The 5,069-nt window shown below is 37.8% G+C and overlaps 1 non-coding gene across 1 annotated transcript; it reads left to right on the top strand.

Moving 5' to 3' along the window:
- Window positions 1–3,359: 3,359 nt before the first annotated feature.
- Window positions 3,360–3,466, top strand: LOC121215672 (small nucleolar RNA R71). The gene has a single exon (XR_005911648.1). It is a non-coding gene; the product is annotated as a small nucleolar RNA R71 (small nucleolar RNA).
- Window positions 3,467–5,069: the final 1,603 nt, after the last annotated feature.

Here is a 5,069-nt window from a genome sequence, read left to right as displayed (position 1 = left end):
ACTCTTGAAGTAGAAGTACCCATTGGATCAACCTTGGCTTAGCATCTTTCTTTACAAGTAAATACTTAATTTTCGAGTGGTCCGTATAGACAGTCACTTTGGTACCTCCCAGATAAGATCGAAACTTGTCGAAAGCAAACACAATAGCAAGTAACTCTTTTCCTGTTATCGTATAATTCAGTTGAGCTCCTGCTAGGGTTTGACTTGCGTAGTATATGGGATGAAAAACTTTGTTCCTTCACTGGCCCAAGACAGCTCCAATTGCAAAGTCACTTGCGTCACACATCAATTTGAATGGCAAATCCCAGTCTGGTGTGACGATTATGGGTACCGTGACTAATCGACTCTTCAAATTATTGAAGACTTTTAAGCATTCCTCATCAAACTTGAATATAGAGTCATTCTCCAATAATTTGCATAAGGATTTAGCAACTTTGGAGAAATCCTTGATAAATCTTCGATAAAAACTAGCGTGACCCAAAAAGCTCCTAACACCCTTTACAGATGTTAGAGGTGAGAGTTTCTCAATAACGTCTACCTTTTCTTTGCCTACTCGATCCCATGTCTCATTATCCGATGCCCTAGAACAACTCCTCGTACCATAAAATGGCACTTCTCCCAGTTGAGTACGAGATTCGTTTCTTCGCATCGCCTTAGTACCATAGTTAGATTGGCTAAGAAATCATCATTAGTATCTCTGAATACTGAAAAATCGTCCATAGAAACTTCCAAATATTTCTCAACCATGTTAGTAAAAATAAACATCATACATCTTTTAAATGTAGCAGGTGTATTACATAAACCAAATGGCATGCGTCTAAATGCAAATGTACCGTACGGGCATGTGAATGTCATTTTATGTTAATCTTACGATGCTACTGTAATTTGATTATACCCTGAGTATCTATCGAGAAAACAGTAGTAACCTCGTCCTGCGAGTCTATCCAGCATCTGGTCCAAGAACGGCAAAGGGAAGTGATCTTTCCTAGTCACCTTGTTCAACTTCTGATAACCGATGCAGATTCTCCATCCCGTAACTATTTTAGTCAGTATCAACTCATTGTTCTTGTTCTCTACGACCATGATACCTTTTTTTTTGGCACGCACTAGACCGGGCTTACCCATGAACTGTCTGAGATGGAATAGATGATACCCGTATCTAACCACTTGATGATCTCTTTTTTTACTATGTCCTTCATGATGGGGTTCAATCTCCGTTGTCTATCGACCGTCCCTTTTTTGCCATCTTCCAAGATAATCTTGTGCATGCATATAGATGGACTAATGCGGCGAATATTAGCTATGGTCCATCCGATGGCCTTCTTGAATTGTTTCAAAAGTAAGATAAGTTTCTCTTCTTGCATAGTGGTCAATTTTGCTGAAACAATCACATGTAGAGTAGAAGCGTTACCTCAATAAACGCATTTTAAATGAGAAAGTAGTACCTTGAGTTCTAATTTAGGTGGCTCCTCGATCGACGCTTTTGGTTGGGAATAGTCCCACTTTTCTAATCTGAAGATTCAAAACAAGATTGCGGATTAAATCCCCTTTGATTAGCTTCTAACAAAGCTAAGTATTCATCCTCCTCTTCATCATTTGGAGGATCCAATGTCAAAATTCTTTCCAATGGGTCCTCAACACAGTTGAGTTCCTTCTCCACTATTAAATCCTCTAAACCGGACACTGCAGAGCAATCATCCATTGTGTCAGGAAATCTCAAAGACTTAGAGATGTTAAACGTTACCTGATCATCCTGAATACGCATAATAAGCTCGCCCTTCTGCACATCAATAAGGGTCCTTCCAATTGCTAGGAACGACCTTCCTAGGATGATAGATACTTCTTTGTATGGTTCAAAATCTAGAATTACAAAGTCAGTAGGAAAGATAAACTTATCTACACGTACCAATACGTCCTCGATTTTTCCTTCTAGATGTGCTAAGGATCTATCTGCTAGTTGAAGCGTAACTATAGTTGGTCTAACTTCTCCTATCCCCAACTTCCTAAATATTGACATAGGCATCAAGTTGATACTTACACCTAAGTCACATAATGCTTTACCACAGTATGTTGCTCCAATGTTGCACGGTATGGTAAAACATCCAGGGTCCTTCAATTTTGGGGGTAGTTTGTCTTGAAGATATGCACAACATTCCTTTGTCAGAGCTACCGTATCAAATTTTCCAATTCTTCATTTCTTAGATAAGATATCTTTCATGAACTTGACGTAGTTCGGAATTTTCTCAAGTGCTTCAACCAACAGAATGTTGATGTGAAGTTGCTTGAGTACGTCAAGGAATTTCTTGAATTAAATCTCCAACTTCTGTTTATGAAGTCTTTGAGGGTATGGTGGTGGTGGTTTCATTACTGGGACTGATTCTGGTTGGTTCGTCTTTGGTGACAATTCTGCATCTAACGACATTGTTAGTTGGTCAGAATTAGCTGGTCCTGAGGTTACTTTGTCAGGTTTTGTAGATTCTGGTTTTGGTGAAACTGGAATTTCAACACTTGGGTGAACTTCTTCTGAATCTTAAACGTCAGCTGGCTCCTTTTCAACTTTGACAGTGTTGGGCTCTACTCTCTTTCCATTCCTCAATGTCAATGCTTTACAATGTTCCTTTCCTAGATTTCTCAGATTCTCCGTGTCACTAGGTAGAGCACCTTGTGGTCGGTTCCTGACTTCAGTAGCAAGCTGGCCCACTTGATTATCCAAATTCCTTAGAGTAGCGTCGTTTTTCGCCATGTATGCCTTCAATAGATTCTCTAAGCTATTGGATGGTTTCGCTTGGGTTGGTTTCTGAACCTGTTGGGGGAAACTAGGTGGCTGAGTTGGTCTAGGTTAGGCGTAAGTGTTACTGGTTGCAGCCCCTTGGTTACTCTAGGAAAAATTTAGGTTATTTTGCCACGATGAGTTATAAAAGTTAGATTGCAATCCTTTCCTCAGTCGGTTTTGGTTTTGGTTACCCATGTAATATACAGATTCGGGGTTCGATGGACATTCTTCAAACAAATGTCCTTCCCCACAATACACATAGGCTATATTCTCAAATTGGTTAGGTGGTTGGGCTGCAAAACTGTTATACCTATTAGTGGTAAAATTCTTAAGCCTTGAGGATATTGAAGATACCTAAGATGCAAGTGAAGTGAGAGCGTCCACTTCATGTATTCCAGTGACTCGTCATCCTGACGCTGCTCGATTGGTCGGCCATTGATAATTGTTGCTGGCAATCCTCTCAATAATTTTGTAAGCCTCATTGTAAGACTTAGAAAGGAGAGCACCATTAGCTGAGGCGTCCACTACCATCCTCGTGTGAGTGTTGAGACCATTATAGAATGTCTCAAGTTGAATGCAATGTGGGATTCCATGATGAGGGCACTTTCATAATAACTCTTTGTACCTTTCCCGTGCCTCATACAGGGACTCATCTTCCATTTGTTGGAAGGCAGTGATCTCATTCCTCAACTTGGCATTCTTGCTCGGCGGGAAATACTTCATAAGGAATCTTTCTGCTAACTCTTGCCATGTAGAAATAGAGTTCGGTGGCAATGAGTTCAACCAAGCACGAGCTCTGTCCCTTACCAAATATGGGAACAAATTCAGTCGTAATGCATCTTCGGGTACTCCGGCTAACTTGAAAGAATCGCTCACTTACATAAATAGTCTTAAGTGAAGATGAGGATCTTCAGTAGGCATTCCACTAAATTGGCCCACAGTCTGAAGCATCTGGAACATGACTGGCTTCAGCACGAATTGTTGTGCCTCGATTTCAGGTCTCCTAATACTCAGATTAAGATCATTAAATACTGGCACGGCATACTGTCGTAAAGCCCTATCCCTATCATCAGTAATAAGGATAGGATTCCAAGCAAGGTTTGCTCCGTTTCCTTGATTCATATTCTCAAAGTTTATCTCTTCGGTCTTTCTCTGGTTCACTTGCCTTCTTCGCTGTCAAAAGGTTCGTTCTATTTCAGGGTCCACAAGGAGTAAGTCGATAATTTGGTCAATACTCATAAACACCTGAAATAATCACAGAAAGATTAAGTAAGTAAATATTTAAATAGGAAAATAACTAAATGAAAATGTAAAAACAGATTCACAAGTAATGGCTTTTTTTTAAAACAGTCCCCGGAAACGGCGCCAAAAACTTGGAGTGACAAAAATGTGCAAGGGTACACAATCACAACAAGTAATAAAGTGACAAGTAAATGTCGAGTTATCGTACCCACAGGGACTGTAAAAGAATTATTTATGAAAGTAAGTTTAAACACTTTGGTGAAAGAAAAATATTTGGATTTGGGAAATGATTAAAAACTAGGAAAAAAAGTAAAATAAAATTAAATAAAATAAAGTTCTAATGCATGATTTCAAAAGCTGATTTTAATCAAGATGATATAATTGTGTTGGATTAATTACATTTCCTTACCTTAGAATCATTAAACTTATGCTTATACTTGTTACTAATAAATCACAGTAACTCGGTAATTCACTAACTTATGAACATATTTACAAATCAAAAATCCATTCATCTCTTGTATACATTCCTATGTCAATTCGAACAATAAAACAGATTTATAAAGATAAACATGTTATTGCACATACATACTTATTAGATTAAACAATCTCTCGCATATTCCTATGTTGATGCAAACGATTAATTCAACATAATAAGCATATAAAATACTATGTGATGTAACAAAGTATCCTTACCTTGAAACAGTTTAATCATAATAATCTTGCAAATTATGCAAGGCATATGTATCGCCAAATACAATGCTAAAGTAACTTCAGCTACCTTAGAAGAATAAACATGCACTGATTTAAGTATTGTGTCGATTAATTACAATTTAAATATGATTTAATAATTAATTCATTAGTTATCCTACAATTAATATTGCAAGAATAACTTAGGTATGGTTTGACTTAATCAAGCATCTTACCAAGGCCCATAACAGCACAAACACAATTTCAATAATTCAAATAGGCAAAATATAATCAACCCAACACGGATTAAATTCAAGCTAGATTGATTAAAATAACCATTTCAATAGCGTAAATATTCATAAACATG

The sequence above is a fragment of the Gossypium hirsutum genome, chromosome D03 (assembly GCF_007990345.1).
Source record: "Gossypium hirsutum isolate 1008001.06 chromosome D03, Gossypium_hirsutum_v2.1, whole genome shotgun sequence".
Taxonomy (NCBI): Eukaryota; Viridiplantae; Streptophyta; class Magnoliopsida; order Malvales; family Malvaceae; genus Gossypium; species Gossypium hirsutum.
The sequence above is the reverse complement of the archived record's forward strand: the minus strand, read 5'-3'. Positions and strand labels throughout refer to the sequence as shown.